Consider the following 17,003-nt stretch of genomic DNA (forward strand, 5'->3'; position numbering starts at 1 on the left):
AGCAAAAGCTAAGAGAATTCAGCACCACCAAACCAGCTTTACAACAAATGCTAAAGGAACTTGTCTAGGTAGGAAACACAAGAGAAGGAAAAGACCTTCAACAACAAAACAGAAACAATTAAGAAAATGGTAATAGGAACATAGATATTGATAACTACCTTAAATGTAAATGGATTAAATGCTCGAACCAAAACATAGACTAGCTGAATGGATACAAAAACAAGACCGGTATATATGCTGTCTACAAGAGACCCACTTCAGACCTAAGGAAACATACAGACTGAAAGTGAGGAGATGGGAAAAATATTCCATGCAAATGGAAATCAAAAGAAAGCTGGAGTAGCAATTCTCATACCAGATAAAATAGACTTTAAAACAAAGGCTATTACAAGAGACAAAGAAAGACACAGCATAATGATCAAGGGATCAATCCAAGAAGAAGATATAACAATTGTAAATATTTATGCACCCAACATAGGAGTGTTGGGTGCATAAACATACATAAGGCAAATGTTAACAGGCATAAAAGGGGAAATTGACAGTAACAGAATCATAGTAGGGGACTTTAACACCCCACTTTCACCAAAGGACACATCATCCAAAATGAAAATAAATAAGGAAACACAAGCTTTAAATGACACATTAGACCAGATAGAATTAATTGATATTTATATGACATTCCATCGAAAAACAACTGAATACACTTTCTTCTCAAGTGCTCATGGAACATTCTCCAGGACAAATCATATCTTGGGTCACAAATCAAGCCTTGGTAAATTTAAGAAAATTGAGATCATATCAAGTATCTTTTCCAACCACAATGCTGTAAGACTAGACATCAATTACAGGAAAAAATCTGTAAAAAATACAAACACATGGAGGGTAAACAATACACTACTAAATAACCAAGAGATCACTGAAGAACTCAAAGAGGAAATCAAAAAATACCTAGAAACAAATGACAATGAAAATACGTCGACCCAAAACCTATGGGAGGCAGCAAAAGCAGTTCAAAGACGGAAGTTTACAGCAATGCAATCTTACCTCAAGAAGCAAGAAACATCTCAAATAAACAACCTAGTCTTACAGCTAATGCAATTAGAGAAAGAAGCACACAAAAAACCCAAAGTTAGCAGAAGGAAAGAAATCATAAAGATCAGATCAGAAATAAATGAAAAAGAAATGAAGGAAACAATAGCAAAGATCAATAAAACTAAAAGCTGGTTCTTTGAGAAGATAAACAAAATTAATAAACCATTAGCCAGACTCATTAAGAAAAAAAGGGCAAAAACTCAAATCAATAGAATTAGAAATGAAAAGGAGAAGTAACAACTGACACAGCAGAAATACAAAGGATCATGAGAGATTACTACAAGCAACTACATGACAATAAAAAGGAAAACCTGGAAGAAATGGATAAATTCTTAGAAAAGCACAACCATCCAAGGCTGAACCAGGAAGAAATAGAAAATATATACAGACCAATCACAAGCACTGATATTGAGACTGTGATTAAAAATCTTCTAACAAACAAAAGCCCAGGACCAGACGGATTCACAGGCGAATTCTATCAAACATTTAGAGAAGAGCAAACACCTATCCTTCTCAAACTCTTCGAAAATATAGCAGAGGGAGGAACACTCCCAAACTCATTTTACGAGGCCACCATCACCCTGATACCAAAACCAGAAAAAGATGTCACAAAGAAAGAAAACTACAGGCCAATATCACTGATGAACATAGATGTAAAAATCCTCAACAAAATACTAGCAAACAGAATCCAACAGCACATTAAAAGGATCATACAGCATGATCAAGTGGGGTTTATCCGAGGAATGCAAGGATTCTTCAATATACGCAAATCAATCAACGTGATAAACCATATTAAAAAATTGAAGGAGAAAAACCATATGATCATCTCAATAGATGCAGAAAAAGCTTTCAACAAAATTCAACACCCATTTATGATAAAAACCCTCCAGAAAGTAGGCATAGAGGGAACTTACCTCAACATAATAAAGGCCATATAGGACAAACCCACAGCCAGTATCGTTCTCAATGGTGAAAAACTGAAACCATTTCCTCTAAGATCAGGAACAAGACAAGGTTGTCCACTCTCACCACTATTATTCAACATAGTTTTGGAAGTTTTAGCCACAGCAAACAGAAAAGAAAAAGAAATAAAATGAATCCAAATTGGAAAAGAAGAAGTAAAGCTGTCACTGTTTGCAGATGACATGATACTATACATAGAGAATCGTAAAGATGTTACCAGAAAACTACTAGAGCTAATCAATGAATTTGGTAAAGTAGCAGGATACAAAATGAATGCACAGAAATCTCTTGCATTCCTATACACTAATGATGAAAAATCTGGAAGAGAAATTAAGGAAACACTCCCATTTACCATGGCAACAAAAAGAATAAAATACCTAGGAATAAACCTACCTAAGGAGACAAAAGTCCTGTATGCAGAAAACTATAAGACACTGATGAAAGCAGTTAAAGATGATACAAACAGATGGAGAGATATACCATGTTCTTGGATTGGAAGAATTAACATTGAAAAAATGACTATACTACCCAAAGCAATCTACACATTCAACACAATCCCTATGAAACTACCAATGGCATTTTTCACAGAACTAGAACAAAAAATTTTACAACTTGTATGGAAACACAAAAGACCCTGAATAGCCAAAGGAATCTTGAGAAAGAAAAACAGAACTGGAGGTATAAGGCCTCTGGACTTCAGACTATACTGCAAAGCTACAGTAATCAAGACAGTATGGTACTGGCACAAAAACAGAAACATACATCAATGGAACAGGATAGAAAGCCCAGAGATAAACCCACACACATATGGTCTCCTTATCTTTGATAAAGGAGGCAAGAATATACAATGGAGAAAAGACAGCCTCTTCAATAAGTGGTGCTGGGAAAACTGGACAGCTACATGTAAAAGAATGAAATTAGAACACTCCCTAACACCATACACAAAAATAAACTCAAAATGGATTAAAGACCTAAATGTAAGGCCAGATACTATCAAACTCTTAGAGGAAAACACAGGCAGAACACCCTATGACATAAATCATAGCAATATCCTTTTTGACCCACCTCCTAGAGAAATGGAAATGAAAACAAAAATAAACAAATGGGACCTAATGAAAATTAAAAGTTTTTGCACAGCAAAGGAAACCATAAACAAGACAAAAAGACAACCCTCAGAATGGGAGAAAATATTTGCAAACGAATCAACTGACAAAGGATTAATCTCCAAAATATACAAGCAGCTCATGCAGCTCAGTATCAAAAACACCAACAACCCAATCCAAAAATGGGCAGAAGACATAAATACACATCTCTCCAAAGAAGATATAAAGATTGCCAACAATCACATGAAAGGATGCTCAGCATTACTAATCATTAGAGAAATGCAAATCAAAACTACAATGAGGTATCACCTCACACCAGTCAGAATGGCCATCATCAAAAAATCTACAAACAATAAATGCTGGAGGGGGTGTGGAGAAAAGAGAACCCTCTTGCACTGTTGGTGGGAATGTAAATTGATACAGCCACTGTGGAGAACAATATGGAAGTTCCTTAAAAAACTAAAAATGGAACTACCATACGACCCAGCAATCCCACTACCTGGCATATACCCTGAGAAAACCATAATTCAAAAAGAATCATGTACCACAATGTTCATTGCAGCACTATTTACAATACCCAGGATATGGAAGCAACCTAAGTGTCCATCGACAGATGAATGGATAAAGAAGATGTGGCACATATATACGATGGAGTATTACTCAGCCATAAAAAGAAATGAAATTGAGTTATTTGTACTGAGGTGGATGGACCTAGAGACTGTCATACAGAGTGAAGTAAGCCAGAAAGAGAAAAACAAATACCATATGCTAACACATACATATGGAATCTAAAAAAAAAAAAAAAAAAATGGTTCTGAAGAACCTAGGGGCAGGACAGGAATAAAGACTCAGATGTAGAGAATGGACTTGATGACACAGGGAGGGGGAAGGGTAAGCTGGGATGAAGTGAGAGAGTAACATTGACATATATACACTACCAAATGTAAGATAGCTAGCTAGTGGGAAGCAGCCGCATAGCACAGGGAGATCAGCTCGGTGCTTTGTGTCCACCTAGAGGGGTGGGAGGGAGATGCAAAAGGGAGGAGATATGGGGATATACGTATGCATATAGCTGATTCACTTTGTCATACAGCAGAAACTAACACACCATTGTAAAGCAATTATACTCTAATAAAGATGTTTAAAAAATAAATAAATAAAATAATAAAACTATATTGCCTTCCAAAAAATTTATATGTTTCTACACATAATCTTTTTCAAAGACACCATTCCAAACCACAAGATATTCTATACAAATGAAATTTCTAAGCTTCCTGTGTTTCATAATGCCAAAAATGGGAGTCCCATATTTCTTTTCCTATTCTTGAAAAATTATTTTATATAACTATACTATATTCTTAAGTTAACCTTAGAAACTACTTCTTTTCTGAAAATACTGCGCTGCTGACATCCAAACTTAATTAAACTCATTTCTATATTACTTTCATAATAAAATAACTAGTAACTCTAAATTTCACTATTTATAAAGATTAATATTTTCTTCATCAATGCACATGATAGAGGTGAAGCTTCTATCTTCAAGACAATATTTTTCCATATGATAGCTTTATATTCACATATACACACAGAATCAGGTTTATAAATTTAATTGTGTTGAAAAAGTATATTAACTACTTAACTGTACCTAAACTGCCTTAAATTTAACTTATACTATTTTATGTACTGTTTGCTGTCAAGATTGTTTTCTACTTAATAATTAAACAGAAGGGGGCAAATATGACATAGACATACAAGATTTGTGATAAAAATAAAACCAGGCAGGATGAACTCTGCATTCTAACTTATATACACTCAATAACTGTTATATACCAAGTATGATTCCAGTATCATATATGAGAATTTACTGCATTAGGCATGGTGCTACGAAACACAAATCCAAACAAGAAATAATTTTTTCTGACATTGCACTTCATTGAAGAAATTAAAGAGTTATTATGTCATGACTGCTGACAAAAGTGCAAAAATTAATAGAAAAATTAACCTGTGAAACATGGTATCTGACAGCTAATACTGAACCTGTACTATGAAAGGTTAAAGATATTTAAGGTTATTGCTGATAATGGAAGAAAGCAAAACAAGCAGAGACCCTGAGTTATAGCTTTAAATATATGATGTGAAAATAAATCTCTGATTTAAAAGAATGATTTGCTAACCCATTTCCATCCTGTGAAGAATATATAACCTTCTCAAAAAATTTTAAACATATTTGTGTTTGTTATACATTAATATTCTGGATATTTTGAAAATTATGCAATCACTATCTAACACAGGAATGAAATCAAGAAATAATAAGACCTTAGCCAAAGGAACTCACTGTGGCTAATGCGGGTAGAGGTAGTGCACATTTTTCCTGCTAAGTTTTATATTTAACCTAATGTTTTCAAAATCATTTGTAAGAATGATTGAAAAAAAATTACTTGCTAATGTTGTCCTTCCAGTACCACCCCTTCATAAATGTCATAAATTACAATTTTTCATTAGACTAGAACAATAAATACATTTCTACCAAAACATGTTTATTTTCATTATATTCCCATAACCATTATAACAGAATTTTAATGTATTTTAATAAATAAATGGGAATGAAAATTTATCAGTGCCTGAAAACTCAGATTTTTTTAAACTACTAAATGATCATGATATTTTAAATATACAATTCTACATTGTTAATATGTATTGAAATAGAATTTATAGATGAATAATCATGCCATAAAGCACCTGTACTTTCATCCAACAGGACACGGAAAACAGCACTGTAACATTTCCAAGAAAATTGATACTCTGTAAAAATCTTGGAATAATTAGCAAAGATACCTCAGCTCCTTTTGCTTAAATATTTTGATAACTATAGATGTTCCATTCAAAAATCATTCACATAAACTTCTAACAGAATATATTCAGTAACAGGCTTAGTATAGATGCCAATATTTTCCCATAAAACTTCGTTTAACAACTGAATGTACAACTGCCATGTTTTCGTTCCACATATACTTATGAAAGAAGCAGTCTTCAGTGATACATCATGTAACAAAATATGCAAGAAACAGCAAATCATTCTTTCAAATCAGAGTTTTATTTTCACATCATATATGGGTTAAATTTTTTTAATATTTCAAAGACTATAAGTGAAGGTAATAACTGAACATATTATATTCAAGAATTATTAGGTACAATAGTTAAGAAGCCCCTACTCAGTTACTTTATACTAAAATTTTTGTGTGTGTATTAATCCAGAATAGAACCTGTAGAAAATATCTAATATTAGTCATTTGTATTCTTTACACACAAATGGATTAAAATTGTTCAGAATGTTGTCTCTGATTGAGCTGTACCTAAATTTTAAAAAAAGAAACTTTTAGAAAGTTGCTTTTAATAAAAATAGATAAATTATTAAAGTTGACTTTATCACTTTCAAATAATCTTGGAGTATGTATTTAAATAAAGAAATTATTATTGGACACTTTCTATGGGTTCAACAATTAAATTCTATACTTGTTTTAGCACATCTTATTTCACCTCTTCTACTTCTGCAACCAAAATTATGTCTTCTCACTGGAAAAATATCCTGAGTATCATTCCCCAAAAGAGAATTATAGAATATAGTGAAACAGTATCTTTACCAAGTGTGAATTAAGTATTTTATATGGCTAACACTACATGAATTTCTCTCTGTATAAAGCCTTTCATTTAGATCATTGTATTCATAATTGCAGTTCAATTTCAGAAAAAAAAGTCCTCTGTTTAAAAAGAGAAATAATGACAAACACCTGTTGAAGAGAAAAAATTGTATAAAAATAATTAGGCATGTTTTCATAGCTATTTTGGCTTTGCAGAAGGTAGCAAAATCTTTTTCATGCTACTGAAATCTCTTATTTTCTTACTATCTTCCAGTGTCACTACATATTATAGGATTCAAATTGTGACATCAGAAAAATTAAACCCAGGACATTTGTGCATTCTGCATTCAAGCATACACTAGCAATGTAGCGATTTGACCTTTGAAAGAGGACAATTCATGTGCGCATATCTCATGCCTGTCTGCCTTCCATATACTTAGCAAGATGATGATTGCTCCCAGCTATGTTGATATACTTCTATCCACTTGACTGGCTGTGGATAGGAGGCAAATGATCTATCTGTTAAGAGGTGATCTTCTTTGTAGATGTCTCACCTAATCAGAGTAGAATATTTGTAAACATAAGCAGGTCTGCTACTTCATCTAGTCCCACTACAACCTGCATAGCTTTCACTTGCATTATATAAAAGGTCACTGCAAATACTGCTGTGAAATGTCCCAGGGAATGAGTTCCTTCAACAAGCTACCTGTGGCAATGCACAGTAGGAAACCCTTTCTGAGAAATATATTGCACCTCTTCAAAGATAATCCAACTATAATGTTGGTTTAATTTTCCTCAGGGAAAGGAATACTTTCCATTACATACTAGATTAAACTATATAAAATTGCCAACATGCAAACATTTTTGATCCATAAGAATGCTGATTTCTTATGGTTCAACCTAATATATCTTATAATGTAATATAAAATTTAGGGGAAATTTGTCATCTCTATTTTTCTTTCAGATTTATATATTATTAAAAACAGAAATTTCTCTTTGGTGGCCTATACCTCTGCCTGAATTTCCAGAAACGTGAAAGAGTGACCAATGTAGCAGAACTCCTATAGCATTTTCTGTCAATACTGATGGTTTTTCAAGGTGTGATACATGACTCACTCAGGTAAGGAGAATTTTGTGGTACACTGATAAACATGAGAGCTACTAGAAAATTCATAGCTAGCATTTTAAACTAGCATGCTTTAATGAGTAATACTTCTTAAAATAATTTATTTAAGTCTTAAAAAGTGAGTCACTGAAAAAAATTAAGTAGACAAATGGTACTCATATGGATGACAAAAATGTGAAAAGCATTGACCTACACGACTACAATTTTCCATATATTACCACATATTTTATTGCTGATATCCCAAGTTTCTCCAGAGAAGACAAAAGAACTTATATTTGAATGTACCATATGAATTATCATTTTTATTGATAAAAAACAGACTAATATTATCAATTTCATATGGTTTGACCTAGGTGTAGCTCTTCCACCACACAGCATTCAATGACTAAAAGGTATTAAGTAAAAATTAAATTTTGATTGAATGACTGAATTAACACAAAGACTGAGTTTTTCATGTCTCAATATGAATACAAAATATATCAACAAGTTTAAGAAAACTTGCCTGTAAACAAATGTCAACTGAAACATAAGGATAGAAGTCAACATGTTTAACTCATGTGTAAATATTAGAGATGCATGGATTCTTTTTACACAACACTCTTCCCTGATAGCAACACAAAAATAAATGATTATGCCTCCTAAGAACTCACACCTTTGTTGGTCTGCATCCAAATTGGATCAAGATCAAGGATAAATTCATTTCTCCATTTCCTCCAAAGATATGGAGTCTAACAAATTAAGAAAAAAAGACAAACTCAGACAGCCTATATGTCCATCCCCCTAGAATAACATATAATTAGAAGCAAACATTCAAAATCCAACAAACAACTTAAGAGGACTAAATCAAGCATACTTACCCCCCAAAATGTTCCTCTCTGGACACTGAGCACATAATAATGCAATGATGTAAAATATTTACTTTGGCAAACTAACTTTAAAAATTAGCTTTGTAAACATCATCAGAACCCAAATATCCCAATCTGCCTTAGCAGATCTCTCATTAGTTCTTTGAGAAAAGAATAGAAAGACTATGTATTAGTAATCTCCCCAATAAGCAATTAGAAATCTATAATTCTTTGAACACTACTTGTATTGTTACCAGGAATAGGGATGCAGGCCAGAGAGAATGTCGAAGGATGACCAGAGTCAGCAACAGGTAAATAACCTTTAACACACTTTTCACTATTGTATGGTTTCCACCCTTGTTTACTCCACTCAATCATACTCCTCTAGCATAGAATTTCTAGTTATGATAACAGTGACATAAAGAACTTAGGAAAAGGCACCCTTATTTAGAAATGTATGTAGGCCAACAATATAGAAACACACTCTATAAATAGATGTAAATGTTCTTGTGAATTCTGTATACAAAAAGGGTGGTTTAGTTTAGAAAAACATTACAAGTTTGAATTAAATTGCAAAGGAAGAATACTTGCATTTTTATGCCTTTGAGGATATTTCATTTCAAATCTAATGTCTGAATTTATTAACCAATGCTAGTGCAATAAAATCCAGGAAGCTTAAAATAATTAGGGTTATCAGGTAAAACACAGGATTCCCAGTTAAATTTGAATTTCAGGTAAATAATAAATAATTTTTTAGTATAAGTAGGTCTCAAATATTCCATGGAAGCACTTATACTAAAATATTATTCATAGTTTATCCAAAATTTAAATGTAGCTGGGCACCTGGTACTTTTATTTCCTAAATCTGGCAACCCTAAAAATAACGCATATGGAAAAGAAAAACAAAAGAAAACAAAAGTCTTTTTATTGAACAATCTAAAGAACAAAAGAGCATTCCTGGGTTGGTGAGGTGGTCAAAGGGTCAGAAGTTTTGATTGTTCCCAAAACTAATATCTCCAAAACTTCTTTCAGTAGGTCTCCCCCGACTTCACCATGTCTAGAAGTTGTTGGTTCTGTCATCTCTTCCCAGGTATTGTCTTTAGTACTGGCTATAGAGTGCATTGGTTCCTTCTCAGATGTAGAAAATCATCAAGAGTTTGCTTTCATCACTTAGATTTAAAATTATGTACAGATTTATATATTTACATGAAGCCAATGAAGACCATCATTAAAAAGTAATACAGCCAAACAAAGTAATTAATTATAAGGTTAGAAGATAATATACTTTTGCTAATTACTCACAGCTTGGTGCCTATTTTTTCACAGCAGCCAACAACTGCATGTTTTTAATCTCCATAATAACAATAATGGCATACATCATTAACCCTATTTTATTCTTTTTAAAAATTTTTTATAATACCAATAACAAAGATCATTAACCTCTATTCTGTTTAACATCTAATCAGCCATTTTAGTTAAATAAATATCATAGAAAACATTAAATATCACTTTGCTAAGTAAGCTACACTGGCTCTCAGGAGGGGAATTCTTCTTAATGCATTATATTAACATCAGTGTACTCCACAAGTGTCAAACCATGAATGGTAACAAGGAAATAGATAAACAATAATTTATGACTTTAATCAAATTAGTTCAAACCTGTCTTTTTCAAAGTAGTTTTAAATCTTATTTGTATAATTGCATTGTGTTTATGAAGTTATTTTCTGAAGCTATTTATAGAATAGAGCTGTCCCATTACTGAGATATTGTAAGACAATAGCTCATGAGCATGCCAAGATAGCGAGACCCAATGTGTTTTGGAAGGGAATTTCTGAGAACAACTGATCTCTGAAGTGTGGAAACCTGTACAGTATTGCTGGCCTTGGTAACAGTTACTCTGAATCAAGACTCTTATTAAGGCCAATATACCTGCTTGCCATAACATTTCTATGAGTTTATGACCTAAGTAACAATTTCACACAATCAGTGACATCAAAAGAACCAAAATGGTAAACAAGACTCCTACATAAAATATTTAGCAAAGCCTTGTCCCAGATCCCAAATAAATGGTCATTTCTCTACACGAGTCCTTATTAGCTCCTTATGAGAATAAGTACTTAGGCAGTCCCGCACTACTCAGTCTGCCTGCCCTATCAGGCTTGGTTTAGGAGACAGGTGAAAGAAAGATGGGTCAGAACCACAGATAAGATATAATATATATAATTTTAAGTGTTACCCCAACCCTTTTCTCCTTCATAATATTTAGAGAGAGAGGGAGAATCTTAGCAAAGGCTTTTAGGGGAAACTAGTACTTACTTGATAAATGGCAGTACTTGTAAAATACCTCTGTGCCTCTCCCTAATTTCTGGGCCCAAGATTACAGATTTGCCTATCTTTTGAAAAGCAAAAAACTGATATTATGCCACACTGATTTAACAGCTAGAAATAAAAATGTGCTATTCTTTCCCAACATACATTTTAGCATCCGGTCTAATTTCCTGTCATGCACATCCCAGAATACAATTTTGGTGGTTTTCTATCAAATACACTACATTATATATTTCTCAAAAAACATTCAGTTCCATCCATGATGCTTTTGTCTAATATATCTCTCAGTCAGACAGAGGACAGTAACTAAGAAAAGAAAGGAGCTTCTATTGGAGCAGGAAGAGAATGGCTTAAGTGGACTCTTTCTAGCTGGCTCCGATACCTCATATGCACCATGGGATGTACATATAAACCGTAATATGGCTTTATCCACCCTCCATTGTTTGACTCAGCATTAGTTAATCCTCTTTCAAATACTGTGTTTGGCTTCTGAATGCCATAGGCACAATATAGAAAACACAGGGGTCAGAAAACAGAAATTCAAAAATGGTTTGGACAAAAACACGGCTTAGGAGAAGAAGTTAGAAGAATTAGGGTTAGTTCTTCCCCAAAATAATAAGCTAAAAGAAAACCTAGCAATTACTTGATTTGTGTTCTTTTCCCTGAGTACATTTAAACCTTTGCTTTATTTTCTGAAGGAAAAGGAACATGACTTAATAATCAGAGAAGAGGCTCACTTCTCTTTGATTGACTTATTCTTTGACAAATTCACAGAGCCCATTCCACAGCCAGCATCAATGTCTCTGTTCCCCTCTTCCCTAGATGTATCAGAGAGGTGGCCTGGTGAATAGGAAGCACACTGGAAAGGACAGTAAGTGGGACACAGGATTCGGGAACACCAGGCTGTAGCAGGCACTGCCACAGTTCTGCTCTCTCCTTTTTGGACTACATGTATTGCTTCCTTAATGCCAGTAACCAAATGGTGTTTATTTTTCCTGAACCTAACTTCTCCACTGAAAATTATAATCTGTATTATACTACTTCCATTCCTACTGTCCTATATTTATTTAGGAGTTCCTCTACTTTATGGACATTCTGGTAGAATACGGTAGGATGCTTTGAGCAATCTTTGATAAATGCAGGTATCTTATCTTAACTAGCCACAGACCTGGATATGTACAAAACTGAGTAGTGAGGGCAGAAACACTTTAAATTTTCTGTACAATGATGTCAGGAAAAAGAGAAAGCCTTTCTGCATTTTCCTATGCCTTATTTTGTCTAAAAATCCTGGTTGCCTAGCTCCCAGTGCAAAACACTTGATTTAAGACACTAAATGAGCTACACTGTCATGTAAGATTTGTTGACATTTCACACTGTCTTTCAAATAATTTATAACTAGTACACAGTTCAAGGAAACAAATAATGATTAAAATTTATATTCATCATAAATTAAAAAGTGATTCCTTTGGTTGTAGCACATTAGAATATCAGAACACAGTAAGTATTTGTATTTTAAAATATGAAGCAGCAATGCCAAGAAATATCTTTACATAACTCTTGAGTTTGATAGGATGGGCTTTGGTCTAAGAAGAAATACATTGTAAGTAAAAAATATCACTACATGGACATATATGATTAAATATTAGATATGTTTATCACAATAAGTGTTTTGAATGGACAAACTTATAAATATATTCTTGCTTCTTATTCAAAGAAAAGTATTATTACTATACTGTTATTATCATGGTGAGTTCTAATACGACTGATCAGTAATAATAAAAATGAACAATTTTAAGATTTGTACTAGTCACCCTGCCCCTGACGGCTAGTATTTTGATTTCCAAAAAAAATTAAATCAGTTTTCATCTCAAACAAAATGTTATGTATTGGAGTCAAAAACAGAGGTGATAACTGATGAATTCATCATAAATTTCTAGACCGTCTTGAATCTTCCATCATTAGTCAAGACTCATCCCATAAACCATGCCTTCAAACTTTTTCAGAAACCTGCTCCAAGATGACTCTTCTTGTTAAAGTATGACCTAAATCCAGCCTTAGAGAAGGTAAATATTCTCCTTAATATTTTTTTAAAAGAACACAAATAGGCGCGGTGGTTAGGGATCCGCCTGCCAATGCAGGGAACATGGGTTCGAGCCCTGGTCCGGGAAGATCCCACATGCCACAGAGCAACTAAGCCCGTGCGCCACAACTACTGAGCCTGTGCTCTACAGCCCGCCAGCCACAACTACTGAAGCCCATGGTCCTAGAGCCCGTGCTCCACAACAAGAGAAGCCACCACAACGAGAAGCCCGCGCACCGCAGCAAAGAGTAGCCCCCGCTCACCGCAACTAGAGAAAGCCTGCGCGCAGCCACGAAGACCCAATGCAGCCAAAAATAAATAAATAAACTTATTTTAAAAAAGAACACAAATAGACTTTACTCTCCTATCCATATTAGTAAAACCCATATGACATTTCTGCTTTTATAGGTTTAAAAAATGGTCAAATATTAACAATTTCATATAGTTCAGCATAATGTGTTCCGGACAGGTTCAATGTTCCTTATAAAAGTCATTTGTGAGACAAATATTTTGAAGTCAAATTTTCCTGGCCTTCATCAGGTTTAAAACAGAAAGTGCTACTGTTAGGCTATTTTCCAACTGTAGAAGTTGTATATTCCAGGCTATAAAATTTTCTGAGACATTATTTGATACCTAAACTCAACATTTCACTGAACATATTCTTCTGGTAGCAGTTATAAGAATCTAAGGAGATTTGTAAAACTATAAAAACAATACCACTATTCTAATTTCTTTTTTTGCTTTTGGAAAACATTATTTATTTTGGAATATACAGTTATTTGCTTTGGAAACGTTTTTATGTTAATTACCATGGTTTTTTTGTTATTTTTAAATGATTTAATGAATAAATATGTTTCAACTTCTCAGTTGTAATATCTAATGTAGTAAATATCAATAGATATAACCCGCAAAAGTCAAAGCTCTGTGGAGTTTTCAATAATTTTTAAGAGTGTAAAATGTCACTGGGACAAAAAGTTTGAGAACCACTGGGTTAATTAAAGAGATAAATCAGAAAAAGAGAAGGGAAACAACAGACATAAGGCATTTTATAAATCAGACCATTCATTCAGTGCTAAGGGGACCTAGCCTAGACCTGCTTCCAATAAGGGAGTACCTGACTGACAGAATATCTGAGGACCTCATCTCATTTCTCATTTGGGGTGGGGTTAGGAGGGGATTCAGGGCTGAGCACAGAGATTTCCATGGGCATATTTCTAAGCCTAAACCCATGCAATTTTTTAGTGCTCACAGGTGCTACAGAGAAACCTCTGGGCAAGAACAATCCTATCCATTAATACAGCACAGCAACAGGTATTTTCTTGCATGACTCATTGATTTTAGATATAATTTCAAGGGTCATCGGATTCTTTTTCCTTATCATAACAATCTTGAGAGATTAAGAAAAACAGAGGTGTTTTACTCTCACTTTACAGGTGGGGAAACAAAGCTGGGTTTCAGCATTTTACCCTAAGGCACACAGGCTGTGTTGGGGCATGTTGTGGAACTTAACGCACCTGCTTCTAAGCACAGAACTTTATCCACCTAGGTCCCTGTCTTTAAAACAGATTTTTAGCACCAGAAATTTTTTTAAAGTGAAATCGTACTCAGGAGCCCCATAATAGAGCACAAGAAAAAGAACTGTCGCAGGTGCAGAAGGAGCTGGAGATCTAGATTCCCACCCATTTTGCTTCCCTTCAGCCAGTTTTCTTCCTTTGCTCTCTCCATCTCTTGCCCTCTCTCCTCTTGGGACACCAGTCTGTCCAAGACCTTCTCTTGGTTATTTTTCCCCTTTATACCAAGATCCTGCTTCCGTTACTCTGCCTTTCTAGGCTCCTATTAAATATGCTTACTGTATTTCTTCAAATACACATATTCTTGTAAAATAGGTCCTGTTTTTTGTGCGTATGTGTTTAAACTACACAAATGGTATTATGCTGTAAATCACATAAATCACGTTCTCCTTATTTTTGTCCTATTAACATTCTTCTACTCAGATTTTCAATCTCTACGTCTAGCTTATTTTTTATGCACATATGGTTCTATCATATGTATTAACATGCCATATTTTACTTATCCATTCTTCTATTGATGAATCCAACATTCCATCAAAGAAAACTGAAGATTTTTTTGACATATCACCTTGGGGTCAAGGGGGAGAGTTTCTCTGGGATAGTCACTGGGCTGTTGGGTGTACCCAGACACAATCTTACCAAATGCTACAAAACTGCCCTGCAGAATGGCCCTCCCACCACAGATCACGAGAGTTGCTCTCTACACATTAAAACTTGCTGCTTTCATTTTCTAATATCCCATATGCTGTTGAGTATCAGGTGTCATCTCGGTTTTGTTCTAATTTACATTTCTCTGATAACAATTGATATTGAGCATTTCTTCAAACATCTGTTAAATTTCTGAGTTTTCTTGTCTGTGAAATTGTGTACACCTTCTGTGCATTTTCCTATGAATTTTATGTCTTTTTCTTGGGCATTTCCAGTTTTCTTTTCTATTGTAGGTATGAATTCCTTGCAGGTTTTAGATGTTTCAAACATCTTTGCCCAATATGTGAACTTTGTTCATTGTATCCTTCATTCAGCAGGAATCCTACATTTTGATATTGTCATATTTCTCTCCCTATTTTTTTTCTTTTTTAATTTTTGGCTTCCTATTTTTCAGTCTTATATGAAAAATTATTTTTGTTAATCCCTAAGTCACAAAGATATCCTCCAACATTTTATTCTTTGTTTTATGGCTTAACCTTCACATTTAGATCTTCATTTGGTGTCCACCTATGTATATAGTATTATTAGGAATCCAGCTTTAGTTTTCTGCATTTAATGAACTAATTTCCTGAACACCTGCTGTCTATCCTTTCCTTCTGGTGCCTTATTTATCATATATCATATATTTTAATCCAATCACTGCTTCTGTGTTTCATTAGTAAATTTTATCCATTTACTGTTATATTAGAATGTTTTTCTCCATTTCATATTTTTAGTCATTCTATATTTTTTTAATTTTTATTTTTCTTTCTTCTTTCTATTAGCAAGTATAAAATTTCTTCCAGCCTTAAAATCAGATATTCACTTTCTCTTCTTCTGTTTATTGCTCATTCACATTATGTTTATCTGTCTCTAATAATTTCTTAGACGCCTCTATACCTCATCTCTCTCCCTTAAAATAGACACATTCTTGGTCTCCTCCTTCATTTCCATTCCAAAATAGCATGTCTAGATTTTTAATTCTGTATTGTTCATATATTATTTTGTCTGCTTCATTTGTCATGCTTTTTTTAAAAAAAAGATAAAACTAGCACTTAGTAAGATACTCACTCACCTTCTTACTTTCCACTTATTGCTACCTCCTGTATTTATTTCTCATTTGTATTAGGAGTACAACCTCTCTACTACATTCACAAAGGATGTCTTTGTGTGATACATTTTTTGATTGCTTGTACACATGAGAATATATTTATTATACCTTTACATTTAAATGAGAGTTTAACTGGATATTTTTTAAAATCCAGTTTTCAGAAAATTTAACTTCAATATTTTAAAATAAGGGCTCCTTTGCCTTTGTGTCCCTTTATTTAGCTTCTTCTATTTGTTGCCACTGAAGGCCTAATGAACCCATAGAGACACAGGAGGAAATAAAAGATGGGGTAGGCTGGGGTGGAGGGGAGAACACACAGAGTGTAAGGAATACAGACTTCAGAGGCACGGGGACATGGATTTGGTTTCAACATAGAGCATTACCAGGAGAGAACAACAACAACAAAAAAATCCACAAACGGGCAGTGACCAGGATTTGTTAACTCAGGAAAAATAAATC

This window comes from Eschrichtius robustus, chromosome 1, assembly GCF_028021215.1.
Source record: "Eschrichtius robustus isolate mEscRob2 chromosome 1, mEscRob2.pri, whole genome shotgun sequence".
NCBI classification, from domain to species: Eukaryota; Metazoa; Chordata; class Mammalia; order Artiodactyla; family Eschrichtiidae; genus Eschrichtius; species Eschrichtius robustus.